A 15,255-nucleotide genomic window follows, 5' to 3' on the forward strand; every position below is an offset into this window, starting at 1 on the left:
ACTATTACTACACACTTCATATAAACATACATAACCACAGACATTCCTGTGATGATGCAGCTTGACATCCTCTCCATCTAACCCTCTATAATTCTCTATGCAGCAGTTAAGAGGACTGCTAAAGGAAATGACTCCATGCTCACATCCTCAGGGATCCATTTGTGATGCGATGCACTTTGTCTGCTTGGAAAGCTTTTCTGTGACAAGCCACAGTGTAAAAAATGTCTCTCAAGTTTTTCATTCTTCTTTATTTCACAATATTTTTTAAGTTGAAACTAATACAATTAGTTATTAGAGCTCTGTTTAATTGACTGTATGTCGTCTGTCCATTTTGTTGCTTGTTGAATTTCTGATATAAATTTCTCAAAGTTGGAAACATTTATGAGGAGATTATTTGGCTGGTCACCAGCACATCCACTGCAGATATTAAAAGGACAATATGACATTACCTTCAACTAGTTCACTTGCTACATCAAATGATGTTTCAACCATACTTTTCCAAGAGCACTGGTGCTTATCTGTTATTATTAAGATGATTTATTTTTCACAAAAAATCACTAAGCTAACTTGTTTTTGCTCCGATGGTCTGGAAACATTTTTTTTATAAACATAACTTTTCAGCCAACTATATTATATGTATTTTTTTTAAATAATATTATTTGGAATAAGGTTGTTACACAATAATATTTCCATGTCATTGAAAATTTAGACTGGTCTTGTTTATATCTGATTCATTGAACCTCGTGTAGACATTTGATGAAATGAAAATACTGTAAGCATTCCCTCAAATGGGTGTCCAAAGAAGTCAATATGAAATGTATGAGAACAAGCTTTGAATGGCCACTCTCAGGCAGCTTCTGTTATGATACCATATACAATACAGTTATACAGTAAATAGTCATTAGAAAAAATCAATGCATTCTGACCAGTCACCATGATTATTAACTATAATAATATGATGATCTGATTTTAGCATCCCTTGTGAAAGCACTAGTGTGTAAGACTGCCTTGAAATGTAGTCTCTCATTTTCTCTCAACTATGGCAGTACTTAAGGTTGTACCATAAATTGTAAAATTGGTCAAACATTTCCTAAAACACAAGTGCAACATAAGCATAACATAGGCCAACCTGCAAACTATGAGACACATTCCCACCTACTGTTTGAACAATAAGTTAAAAAACAAAATATCACAGCAATGCACTTCCTTGTTGCTGCAACATAAGTTGGCTTCAAGTGCCCCATTAAGCAATGTAAGTTTGTGCCAGCATGCACAATACTAGGACACTGAAACTGAAGCAGCTAAATGCAATTCAGCTATCGTTAATTTTTTTATTTCTAATATTTTAGCTTTCAATATAAAACAGAACTGCATTTCAGATTGACATTTTTTGCAGTGTGCACATGTTGGTTTCTGGCAGAAGTGTGGTGATGGGATGTGTTTCTGTGTCTAAGGGGCATTTATATGAGAATATAAAGTGTGAATATTTATGTGCTGGCTTGTGTATGTGTGTAAATATTGTATATGCCTACAGGTTTGTGCCTGTCTATGTGTATTTGTTCTTGCCTTGTTTACAAGCATATGTGCGTTCATTGACCATGTACTGGATGTCACTGAGGGTTAAAGAAAAGACTTGAAGTAAATAGTTTATTTGTATATTTTTATTTTTCTGTGGATGAAGGCAGCCAAAGCAAAGATTTGTCTACTGTATCACTGCATCACAAGCATAGTTTTTCCCAATTCATATTCAAAAGTTCCTTTAAAAAAAAAAAGAATAAGTGGAATTATCAAATTGGCAGATTAAAAGATCCTAAGAATTATCTGAATGCTTAATATAATACTTAATGCTTTCTGCAGCACAGAAGGCTTGCAAGCTGGTAGCTTATGAAAGTGGCAACGACTGGGTGGCGTGTGTGACATCAATGGACACAGGTTAGTGCACGGGTGCAGTCGACAGCTGCCCACACACTGCAGTAAAAAGCCAAATGCTCTCTCTCTTTCCCTCAATCTCTCTCTCTTCTTTTTCCCGTTTATTTCAAGAGCTGTGGTTTAATTTTACATAAGGAGTTCCTTGCAATGAGGTGAGACATCTGTACAAATTAGCAAGGTGGGAGTTCAATCAGATTTGAACATAAAGGGTGCAGGTATGAATAGATAATGTCAACTAATATGTATTTGCTTCTTGTATGAAACAAGGAAAGACGAGTTGTCAGTTTGTTAGAGCCAATTTGCAGTCGCTGTGAAGTTGTTTTTCCAACCAGAAGCTATTTATCTAATGATGTTGAGTCATTGATTTTATTGTAGTGTCTCTGAGTATGTGTTAATGTTCATGTTCGAGATGGTGGGTGTTTTTTGGATAAAGGTACGGATGGGAGAGTTAAAACAGCTCATGTAGTATAAAACATATGACTTGTGATATACTAAAATCATCTTAAATATAAAGTTTAGTTCATTAGTTGTCTAAACAAACTGCCTATAAGCAATGATATTATAATGTGAGATGTTCAGCTCTTACATTACTATGACAGAATACGCTTAAAGGCTGTATTAAAAAACATTGTGTTGTTGAGTTGTTCTGGGGTGCATTGAAGTAGCAGTTGGCATTGCAATTTCTTTTGGGAAGATGACCAATCAATTTGGGACTGAAATTTCCTGATTGCCTGAAGACTGCTTATGTTAAGTCTACAAACTATGTGAGAGTCTTTGTGGCCTTATGGCCACATTACATATTGGTGGTAGTGGTTGGACCTTAACATGGACTACCACAGGCACTAACCAGTGCAAACAGGAAAGCTAACCAGCTATGTTTTCATGGAAGCTAGCTAAAGACGGAACTATGTCTCTGGATAAGACACAAGACAGTAGTGGAAATCAACTGGCGTCCTCATTAACTCCGACACAAGCACCGGATCAGTTCCCAGCTTTTATGACAGAACCTTTTGAAGGGAAGGTGAGTGAGTGGACTGCATGGATCAAGCTGTTTGAGCTAGTTCCACAAATAGTTTCACATCTGATGGTCTGAAATATCTTATCCTTTTACTAAAGGGGACCAGCCAGAAATCTCTGCAGCAATTTACCACAGTTACTTTTGAAAGAGGCTGTGCAGCAGCACTTTGTATGCTGACTGGAGCCATGCAGCTTTTCTAGATCACACGTGCGTAGTGGGTGAGTACATAAGATTTTGGCTATAATGTACGTAGACTGGCTGCCAAGGTAGCAGATTACAGCATAGGCACACGCAATTCCCTTGCATGAAATCATTTTATTACCAATACTGGAAATGGAGATATTTGTGTACACCTGCGCAGCAGTAAATCCATGACACTAGAAGCTGTACACATGGCTACAGAACTGGAGCAGATAAGACAGCTTTAGGGCAAGGATGGCTTCTACCACTAGGTAAATGTATGTGGCTCTGTGAAGAATACCAAACACAACATTTATTTCCCTAAAGAACCGTTGGAGTTACTGTGCAAGAGTGTTGCACAGTTATGGACTGAGGTGAGACACCTGACTGACAGAGATGGACAATGAACCATGGGGGTAGGACCCACAGGACGAGTGGGATGTTGAGCTGGCAGTGAGGATCCAGTGGAGAGGGAGGGCTTGTCTCCCAAGGAGTGACGGAACATGGTCTTCATCGGTGCCCAGTGGGGTTTGCTGGTACTGTGGATGCACCATGCATTTCAAAATAGATTGCCCATATGGGCCCAAGGACAAACCAGATGACACACGTGACTCTAAGGCTACAGTAGTTTCAGGGGTGGTCGGGGAGGGATTTTACATACAGACCAACATTGCAAATGTGGAATGCCAGGTTCAGCAGCCAATGATGGAGGAGAAAATATGGACAGATGCTACAGGAGTCCGAATGGACTTGCTCAAAACCTACTGCAAACCTGTCACAGCTACCAACAGACAACCTCTCACTGTGATCGGAAGATGGTCTACTGTCATGTACACTGATGGACTGAACCTGGCTTGTGATGTTGTGTTTGCAAGGGATGCTGAATAGTGTGCACTGGTAGTAACTGATTTCTTAAATATAGAGGAGTGATTGACATGCAGAAATGCACATGCACCATCCTGGGTAAACAGGTACCTTTGATTTCATGTGGTGGGACAGCAAGTGTATGCATAGTGGTTGCCATGAATGATACTGTGATTTCCCTAGATCTGAAATGTTCGTACCAGGTAAAGTGGAGGGCACTATAAATAATGAAAGGACTGAAGGTCTCCTGTAACCATGTACTGAGGTCACAGAGAAAAATGATGTATTTATAGCATGTAGGTTGGGCAGGTCTATCAGTGGGAAACTACCTGTGAAACAGCAGTCATTGCCTGTTTCAATGATAATAAGCACCCCCTGCCATCTGCTCACCAGCCAAAGTGGGAGATAGAGCAGTTAATACAAGCCTTCATTCTTGATTCAGAGCAGTTGGGCAGTGCTCAGCTCAGAACAGTGGGAGAAATGTTAAGGAAATATGCTGGCATGTTTTGCACTGGGGATTTTGATTTGGACTGTACAAAGCTAGTTCAGCAAAGGATAGATACAGGGAACATAAGGCCAATCAAACAAGCACTGAGATGGATCCCTGTCTTTCTGCAAGCAGAGTTTGACAGACATTTCCAGAGCATGCTAGATAGGAACATCATTCAGCCATATACCAGTCAGCACCTGTGGTGCTAGTAAGAAAGAAAGATAAGGTGAGGCTCTGTGTGGATTACAGAAAGCTAAATTAAATCACTGTGAAAGATAGATGAGATCCCAGGATAGATCAGACACTGGGCTGACTAGCTTAAGCCAACTGGCAAATGGATATACATCCTGACAACTGCAACAAGACAGCATTTCTGACCAAGAGGGAAGTTTTTGAGGTCAGTGTCATGGGTTTTGGATAGTGTTTGAATACAATGCACCGAGTTCCTTTCAACACCTCGTGGATTTGGTGTTGGCTAGCATGCAAAAAACAACATGCTTGGAGTACCGTAATGATATAATTGTGATAAGCCACTGTTTTCAGGACCAAGTGACACAGTTGAAGGGGGTCCTTAGCAGATTGCAACAGGCAGGCCTTAAAGTGAAGCCAGCTAAATGCCACCTGTTCAGGTCACAGGTGAGCTAACTAGGTCATTTCATTTCAGCAGGGGGAATGTTTAGTGACCCCTACGAGACAGAGAAATAGATCATGACCTATCCTTAAGTCAGTGATAGAGACTAGAAGTTTTCTTGGACTTGAATTGTACTACAGAAGATTTATACCTAACTTTGCACAGATAGCTAAGCACTGTATCAGTTGACAGATAAAGGGAAAACAAACATGACCCAAGTAATTCTTATTAGATACTGATGCATGTGACACCAGTAGTGGGCCTGTCCTATCACAAAAACACAGAGGAGTAGCAAATGCTAGTCATGCCTTGTATTGTATTGTATTGTCTTCCTGAAATTTTCAGACCCTATCTGTTAACTTTGATCTGAGGACAGATTAGAACTCACTGTGTTGGCTCCGTACCTTCAAAGGAAGGAAAGGAAAGGCAGCTAACCAGGTGGTTAGAGCTGCCAGACCAGTATCATTATGACATAGTACACCATCCAGGGAAACTGCACAGTGATGCAGATGGTGTGTCAGGGCACCACTCACAGTCAGCAAGCATGGGGCAAGATGACCAAAATTCTGACAGATAGTCCTGATGTGGTAATTATAGCAACTTTAGTGAGTGCTGACTCTCAAAACTCAGCAAACATGGACTTACTTCTGGAAGCACAGGATAGGGAACCTGTGATTTCCCAGTTGAAGGATTGGGAAAATGAAACAGGACTGAGCCTCCTGCTAAATTACTTTCAAAATCACACTTCAGGCCATTCAGGCAAGTGCACGGTGCATTACAATTAAGAAATGGAATAATATGCCTAGACTCAAAACTATGCAACAGATAAAACTATGGGGAGGGAGGTGGTACCAGATGAACTGGTAAATGAGATATGCACAATAATTCTGGCCACTTAGGAATAGAAAAAATTCAAATCAGGTCAAAACTTAGAGCAAGATTATACTGGGCAGGTTGGCAGAGAACCATGAAACAGTGGTGTAAGACATGCAAGTGCTGCTTACAAAGTGAAAGGCCATTCCCCCAGAGCACGTATGACAAGCTCTGTCACAGGCTGCCCCTTCTCCACTACTGAGCCAGGTAATAAGTACATAATGGCCATAGACTATCTCTCTAGATGGTCAGAATCTTATGCCTTACCTAATCAAGAGTCGTGGACATTTTCGAAGAAACTGGTGGAGGAATTTTTATTGAGATTAGGGGTTCTTCGTATAGTTCATAGTGATCAGAGAAGAACATTCAAATCAAACCTCTAAGGAAATGTGCAACTTTTACAAATTAATAAACAGGAACCACTCCTTATAATCATCAATCGGAGGTTTAAGTGGAGAGGACTAAAACAATCTTTATCAGCATGCTATCAGTTTTTGTGGAAGATAATCAAAGCAACTGGGGTGAAATGCTCCCATATGTAATGATGGCATACAGGAGCAACGTCCAGTCGTTGACACCTTACAAGGCGCTGTTCGATACTCAAATTACCTGTCAGTGTAGTCATAGGAACAGAAAACAACGACACACAATATGTGAGTGGATATGTCCAGAAGCTCCCTGGCTATTTAAGCACAGTGAGGAAGATTTTAAAGAAAAATCACAAAAGCATGGTATTTTCATCTCTGTGTCTCATTTATGAGGAAGATTAGTATTTTTGATGATCATAAGAAGAAGGATCTATCACCTAAACTAAGGGAGAAGTTAAAAGTTAATTTCAAGAAAGTGAGAAAAATGTCAGATATACTACTATAAAGAAGAACAAGGTGACGGTCCACATAAAGTTGTTGTGCACTATAACAGACTGAAGCCTGACGAAGGCAATACAGAAAACCTAAAATCAGGGGACAACAATGTGAAAAAAGAGTCTACTTAATGACCCACCAGGCAGTAACAGGACACAAGGCTCTCAATGGAACAATACCAGGTTGCTGCTTTGGGGGAAGCCTGTGGTAAATGAAAGAGATTTACCAACAGGAGATGAACATGTACTTTGGGGAGCTGGTTACTGGACATGTAGGCCAAAAAAAGAGAAATGGGAGCACAGACATCTGATGAGTCTCCTATCTTACCTATGAATGACAACATTGGTGAATCCACCAGGAGCTCAGTAGGTAGGCCACAGAGAGGGCCAGTTTGTCAAGAAGATTTTGTGATGTGATATGTACTATAAACAATACGTGTCTGTTCTCTGCATATATTATACAGTTAGAGGTGAAAAAGGGATGTTACTTTGTCTTTTATTTTATTGTACTACAAGAAGGTTTTTTTAAGTGTTTTATTTTAGTACTGGATGTTCAGTTTGAGAAGGAGGTAGTGTAATGTGAGGTGCTCAGCCAATCACCTGTGTTGTTGCTGAGTTGATCAGGGGTGCAGTGAAGCACCCGGTTGGTTGTGATTTCTTTTGAGAAGATGCCTAATACATTTGGGACAGAAATGTACTGGTTGTCTGAAGACTGCTTGTGTTAAGTCTGAAACTATGAGTCTTTGTGGCCTCACGGCATGTTACAATATAAATGACTCTCTCCAGCAATTTTAATTGAGTTGCATCAGCCACAAAGCAAAGCACACAATACAAAAGTCTATTAGAATTCCATTCCCCATTATAAGAGAGTCTATTAAAGTTAACAAGGACTCATAACCTTCATGCTTTCTTAACACTGGATATCTCATTATTTAGCTTTGTCCTTAATGCCAGCCTCATTCTGTCTCTCCTTAGGTCTTTGGCCTCAGCCTTAGTTGTCAGTTGTGTGGAGAATAACACGGGCTTGGCTTCGTTTCATAATTCATTTTGGGAAAAACAGGTGTCTGGCCTCGTGTTCACCCCCCACAATGGGGTGGCTGCTGCCTCCAGGCACAATCACTGTGCTTCCATCATCTCTCACACACACAAATGCACGTGCGCAGTCACACAGATAGGACTCACCGCCAGCTTTTACACTCATATGCAAATATGTAAACATGCAGGCATGCATGCATGGACACATATCTACGCAAGTATTCACAAACAGATTTTTCCATCTGGTGCTAGGCCATTTTATTGGCAATAAAGGTTATTCCAACAGATAAATTCATTTTAATTACTTGGGCCCCTGTCGCATAAAAAATCATAAATTGCATAGGAGATAAACGTATGCAATTATATTGGAAGAAAGAGATGTATTAGAAGTTTTATAAATGTTAGGATGTGACGAAAAACGTATCATCTCACTTTGTGTATTTCATGCCCTCAGAATAATCCGTTACCATATTTCACAGCATACAATGCCACAAATGTCATGCAACAAATTTCACTAGCCATGATGGGAAGCATATTTCTATGAGACTGTAAATAACATCCCCTGTAGAGAGACAGGCCGAGTACATGCATTTCATCTCCATCCATAATTCATTACCAGATGTTGGTTTGTATTGGATTCCAGGTATTTGCAAGGATTCTGTGGCGGTTGCAACATCCCTGTGGTTTTTAGAGTAATTTACTCTGCTCCTCAGTGACGGCACACCACTTGGAGCACAATGTGCCAGAATCACCACTGAGAACATACTTGTTTAGACAATTAACGATTTTTAGCATGAGTAGCTACAGTTCTACAATACTCTTGATCCGCTTCTTTTGTCCTTTTGTTTTACTTTGTAGATGTAGAGCAATACGCAACATTGCTGGGATTATGGAGTGCTAAGGAGAAGCGTCCTGCCAATATCAAAATGTCCCTTAACCATCCAGACACCAAAATTCTGGCACGCCTCTGTCTTCTTTTAAAGAGTTTTTGTCTTTGAAGGAAGGGATAGGGCGGGGTGGTGTGATGGCGCTGACAGCGAATACGGAAGATCTGTGAAGACAAAGCTTGTGGTGACAAAGTACGTTATTCTAGGCAAGCTTCTCTGAATCCATTTGAACGCCCACTCAGACACCTACAGGCTGGCTCATCCATAGCCAGATCAGGTCCAGTACTCAATCCATTATATGCTGCTTGGAATGGATGGCGGCAGATTCCTGCACTAAGGCCACCATTATCAAAGAGAAATGGAGGGAGAGAGGGACAGGGAGAGATGGAGAGATAAACAAAGAAGCAGCTTGGGTATAAAGGATGACAGCGAGAGAGACCAAAGGATGGAAGGCAGAAAGATGGAAGGTGAGAAGGAGAGAAAGATGGATGAGTAGATACTGCAGTGCAGCAGAAATAAAGCAATATAAAAACATCATTTTTGTCTTTCTCTGTGGTTTAAGATATCATCACCATCTTTTTTTAATCAAGGATAAAATAACAGTTTTTCATTGATTTTGATCTACAATACATAGTAAGGTAATTGGAAAGTTAGGTTTTTGTAATCAAAGTAAACTCTCACTTACCAGAGGTATTTGATGTCATACACAGTATGACAGCTGGGATTAAGAGAAATGTGGGAAAGGATTACAAACGATACTGAAAGTGCATATACTGACCTCGAGCTACCACAGCTTCATCATCACACTTTGGCGTCTGAACACAATGAACCACTTTCCCAGACGTGATAAACCAAACTCCCACGCAGCCCCTATCTGACAGAAAGATTCTCCAGTATTAGCTGTGTTCCCTTGCGGTGCTCTGCTTTAATCTGTGTTTGGCCAACTAACTCTATAAATTCAGGTAGTAGCTTGCCACTGTACAAAGTGTATCAAATGAGGGGAATGAATTCAATGAATTTTGAGAAGTACTAAAACAAGAGCTCACCTCGACTCAGGCGCATGCATGGGGTCCCCCTCCCATCTTCTCAGGGGCCTTTTAACAGAAGATATAAATGGGAGCATTAGCGAATCTGATTTTCTGCAAGGCAGGGACAGGGGAACTCTCTCTTTCTTTTTGTGTCTTTCTCTCTCTCTCTCTCTCTCTCTCTCTCTCTCTCTCTCTCTCTCTCTCTCTCTCTCTCTCTCTCTCTCTCTCTCTCTCTCTCTCTCTCTCTCTCTCTCTCTCTCTCTCTCTCTCTCTCTCTCTCTCTCTCTCTCTCTCTCTCTCTCTCTCTCTCTCTCTCTCCTCTCTTTCTCTTTCTCTTTCTCTCTCTCAGGGTTGCCATCCTCTGTCTTTTCCTTCAAGCCCTCCAATCCCTTCCCCTTGACTGCCCATGTCACATAGGATTATGGCCACATACACCACTGGATGTTTTTGTCGCAGAAAGACACTCGCAGTCACTGAAGGAAAATACTAGCTTATACTTTCCCTGGTTTGCATGTTGAGAAAGCAGTTCTTGTTGTTGTTGTTTGTCACATGATGGATATCACTTTGTGATGATAACAGTTAGAAATAACTAAGCTAATTGATTCCTAGGTTTAAAACATTCTGCGGTTGCTATTAAAAGTGCAGTGAAATGCTTGGAACTTTAATGAATCCTTGTTTAGAAATTAAAGCCACTTTCATACTCTGAGGATAATGGGTAAATATAATTTACAGAAATAATATTGGAGAGTTGGTCTGCCTCCTTACAAAAGGCAGAGGCTCTGAGGAATCAAACTAAAAATGAGAATATTAAGTAGTAATGTAGCTTTTGTGCCAGACTATGAATAGCACACTTACAGTGGTTCTCTAACAGACGCTGTCTACAGAAAAAAAGTCTGAATACTTCATCATGCTCTCTCCTAACGAAACATTCACTTGTTTTCCATCTGAGCAAGCATCAACTCTACCGCAGTGCAACTACAAGTACGCAGGCCTCATGTATGAGTGGAAAAAATAAACATTGCATGTAGTCACGACTGAAAAGTTGGCTTAGTATGGACTATATTTATACTGTGCGAGGTAAATTTCCTTAATTGTATAAAAAACAGAAACAAGCACCTATAAACAGGAAAAATAAATGTATAGAGAGAAATAAAACCTTGTGATGCAGACATACCATAATGCAGAGATAGAAGTCATGGAATACAGTTGTAGGTCTTATAATTGTGCCAGTCCTGTATGTCTGCAATTATGTAGTACTCCAGTATAGAGTAACTGCAGTAATGGATACAAAAAGTGATAAATGGCATTTTTGCCAGCAACAGATACAGAAGTTATGGAATAATTAGGCTAGAGGGGGGGTGGAGGGGTGGCAGGCAGGGGAATATTAATGGTGTCCTAATTAGCCACTATGCTTTGAATGCTTTATATTGGTGTATAGCTATGTGAATGGAGAGGCCACCTAACTCCTCATCAGCAATCCCCTGAAAAAAAATTCTTGATGTGCTAATTTTCTATATTTTCTCTCACCCCCACTTTATCTCTGTGTCTTCCAAGCTCTCTCTATATATATTGAAGCTCGGCTTTGTCATTGATTGGCTTGGGGGCGGATAATTAGCTTGCATCTCATCATTGCCACTACAACTTATTTATCCCCAAAATAACAAGATGAGACAGACATGTCTTATTAAATCTGGCAGCCCAGAGAGCTAGAGGTTTGTCAATTCAAATATGAATAAAGGGTTCTGGGTATGCAAATGTATGGTAATTTTTTTTCTTGCAACATACAGTAGTATTCAGATATACACTACATACATTGTGTTCAGAACCTTCCACATAGATTTGTCTTAAGATGTGAAATAGTGTGCTGGAGAGAAGCTTCAGAATAGATGTGGGCTCTGATGTAAATCTTTTATCCACTACACTGTCTTTGGACACATAAAAATATACTTGTACGATGACTCTTGGCTGGGGTATAAAGTTATCAGACCTGAATATATGCTTTCAAAGGCGAAAAGGAGAAGCCCTGAGCTTGTACAGGCCAATTCAATTACTCCAGGCCGCTGTCTAATGGAGAATGAACTAACCAGGCAAGGGGTTACTTTGGGTTGGCTCTGCTGACTACTGCCTCTTGTCTACATGATCTAATTTACTAAGACACACAGCTATTGATTGGCTTCTGCATGCCAACAGAGGAAAACCTTTTTAGATGCACTTTTGCAGTTTGCCATCTGGCAGAGGCTGAATAATATGTTATGGGCGAGTGTTGTGCGCACAACACGGGCACGCACATGCATGCACACACGCAGATGTGCACACGGTGCAAGGTAATTTTCTTATCACTGTAAGCCATGACAACCAGATTGGCTCAGGCTTCAACTACATGAGTCAATAAGCACAATCAATGGCCTCAACCGTGAGAAAAAAAGAGAGGAAAAACAGATTTGTGCATTCCTACATCCATAATTTCTCTTATCTGAGGCTGAATAAGAGGGTCAAATGGTGAGCACAAAACCATATCAACACCATGCATTCACCACAACAGCATTTTGCTTACTGTCCTTCGCTCACTTTCTCCTGAACACCACCCCTTTCCTCCTCTGCCTCCCTCCTCCACCCATTTCTAGCTTAAAGCTGTGGACACAACAGTCTTATCTAGCGCTGCCTTGCTGTCAGCGAGAGTGGTCTATTTCGAGCTTTATCTTGAGAAGGGGCTGGGCCGGAGCCGTGGGTCTGAAGCCGAGCCGGTGCTCCAGGAGATAAGGCAGACAGGGACACTGTAACCTGCGTGTCTGCGGTCAGGGTGGGAATGGATGGAGCCCGCTCCACAATCAAACAGCTTCCTCTTTGCGCTCGATGGATCGGATCAGGATCACACAGCTGTGCAGGCAGGCTTACAAGTCTCTTTAAAGGAGTAGTTTGTTTGAAAAGGCCAATGGAAGGTTTTCTTGGTACTGCAGGTATAGTTTACCAGAATACTGTTATACTGTGGTGAAGCCTTTAATACCATCAAGGATCTGGATGCTGGTTTAATACCTTGTCATACCCACATGCAGAATATCAACTTAAGTACTACATTGAAAGTTGTGTATATGTTTGCCGAATGCAGGCTTCAGGCGTGTATATAACAGATTACATTTAAAGTAAGATCAACAATGATACTTTGTGTCAAAGCATTTTCTCTTCTAAGACTGAAATATATTGTTGGAAAACATGAACAATAAAGCATAAATCTAATACATACATTGTCAATTAAAGAATCAAAACAGGGTCATATTGGAGTGAAATAACATTTTTCCTTTTCTAATCCTACAAGATAGGAAACATGTTGCTTCTTTATTTCCATGTCTACATGGGTCACCAGCGTACTTTTTACCTGGAACATGTAGTTTAAGTCTCTTAGCCTTTCTGTTTTGGGATTTTACTTACATGATATCATGTAGCCATAAAGGACTTGTTTAAAGCATTCTTATTTTTAAAACGGATACGATAAAGACATTGTCAGCCAACTCATAATGTTAGGGGCTAATGTTACTGATAGTAATAACAATCTGCTCTGCTTTACAGATAGCAAAATCCATAGGCTACAAAAGAAAAACCTGCTTTTCTCTACCTGTCTGAAACATTGGACCCACGTTTTTTTTTAAAATAACTACTAATTTCAAGTTGTAAGACTATCATCATTATCATTGTAAATTGTGTTATCAGAATAGAAAGATCCTCATGCATAGCAACAGTAACTAAGGTGGGTGGGGCTTATGCAAAGGGTCATTGGGTTGTCAAATTATAACATCAAAAGACCAAATTATTAACTGACAGACACTATTAACTGATATGAGACTAGCAACACCAAAATGCAGCATTATCATAAGACGCTATAGGCTTGCATGTTTCACACTACATTAACAGACCATGGAGGTCTGTGGACAGCTGTGTAGACTAATGAAGTACTGGCCGGCTTCTTGACATGGCTTGACAGTGCAGCGGCAGCTAAGCGAGAAAAGAAAAAAGGGAGGCCAAGTCGAAAGAGAAAAGTCCACAGAGACACTCAGGCAGCCTCAGTTTATAGCTTGCACAACACAATGCAGTGAGACTGCAGATGAGAATATGTCTGTCTGAGGAGGAGGGGGGGTGGGGGTGGTGGTGGTTGGGGTAGCTTGGCAGAGAGGAAGATAGAGAGGGAGAGAAACCAGATGAGACTAGTCAGAAGTACTCAAGCTCTTTCCCGCTGATCGACACACTACCTCAGCCTGACAGTTTAATTTTCAAAGCCATTGTGTACCAATGTGCCAATGCGCATTGTGAGCCACTGCCTGTTTGAGTATCAACTGCCCTCCTAATGAAAACCCCACCAGCACTCTAATAGAAAACCCACCTGGGGACTTTTGAGATTCACATATTCACTTAAACATTTTCCTCATTCCTTTAATTACCCTGTCCTGTGTCTGCATTGTCGCAAACATAATTTTGCATGTTAAAAGCCAGAGTTATCACTTCATAAGACAACATAACATCTCCCTTTGTCCATGCTTTGTGATTGCATTCACAGTACCTTAGAAGATATTTTCACTGAATTGGTATGGAGTTATTTTGGTTATGATGACTCACTTATGCATGGGCTTTTTGTTCGGTGTTTGCTCAGTGGGTTCGAGTGAGGACAGACAGCTTACAATCAGAACTCATACTATGAGCTGACAGTAATGATGCCTCATTGAACCACTTCAGTGTTCCCAGAGAAGTGCCAAACAGAGGCAACCAAGTGTAAACTGCCCCCCATCAAACCCTGGGTTCGTTATCTACAGTGTCAGTCTATAATATACAATAAACCACCCAGCTGTAGTTTTGACTCATGTCACTGGATTACACCATAAACAAGACAAATCTACATCTGCTAGCATCCCCTAAAGGCTACAACCTTCATTATGGCACTTGGTCATGTGTTGTTTTGTGTTTATAATCAGCAACATATGCGCAAAAGCTGTTGCTAGGCAGTAGAACCCATTAAAACTCAGACGTACATACAAATGAGATGTAAAATCAGTCTTCAGCTGTCCACTATACTCTCCCTTTTAGTTTCTCCAAATTGAATGACACACTGGCTTTTTTGCTGGCTGCTGGCACTGATGTGACTCAGTGTTCATTGAAATAATTGGAGTGAGTGATCAGAATTTCTGATCTAATTTAGCCAGGGAGAGCTCTTGACCCTGGAGATGCAGTGAGGTTGCAGCAGTGCTTTGCAGCCACGGACACGGCTCAGTTAACTGGTGAGAGGGAGAGCTGATAAAAAAGGGTTTCTTGGAGGAAATGTAACTGCACTTGGTTTTGACATCGTTTGAAAGGTTCTGAAACAACTGAAAATTGTTCTTTAACCTGGCCTTTTTGTATGAACAGGCAACATTTCAAGCAGACATATCGACCATTGAAATAAACAATTTCTCAATGACCCTCCTAGTTTTTAGAC

General features: G+C 40.6%; 1 protein-coding gene across 1 annotated transcript in view; it reads right to left on the reverse strand.

Moving 5' to 3' along the window:
* Nucleotides 1-9,925: 9,925 nt before the first annotated feature.
* LOC134004672 (dnaJ homolog subfamily B member 9-like) overlaps nt 9,926-15,255 on the reverse strand; it is a 435,649-nt gene continuing 430,319 nt past the window's right edge. The window contains exon 4 of the transcript XR_009927846.1: nt 9,926-9,936. The gene's annotated coding sequence lies outside the window, so the exon portion shown is untranslated. The remainder of the gene's footprint in view (nt 9,937-15,255) is intronic.

The sequence above is a fragment of the Scomber scombrus genome, chromosome 22, assembly GCF_963691925.1.
Source record: "Scomber scombrus chromosome 22, fScoSco1.1, whole genome shotgun sequence".
In the NCBI taxonomy this organism is placed as follows: domain Eukaryota; kingdom Metazoa; phylum Chordata; class Actinopteri; order Scombriformes; family Scombridae; genus Scomber; species Scomber scombrus.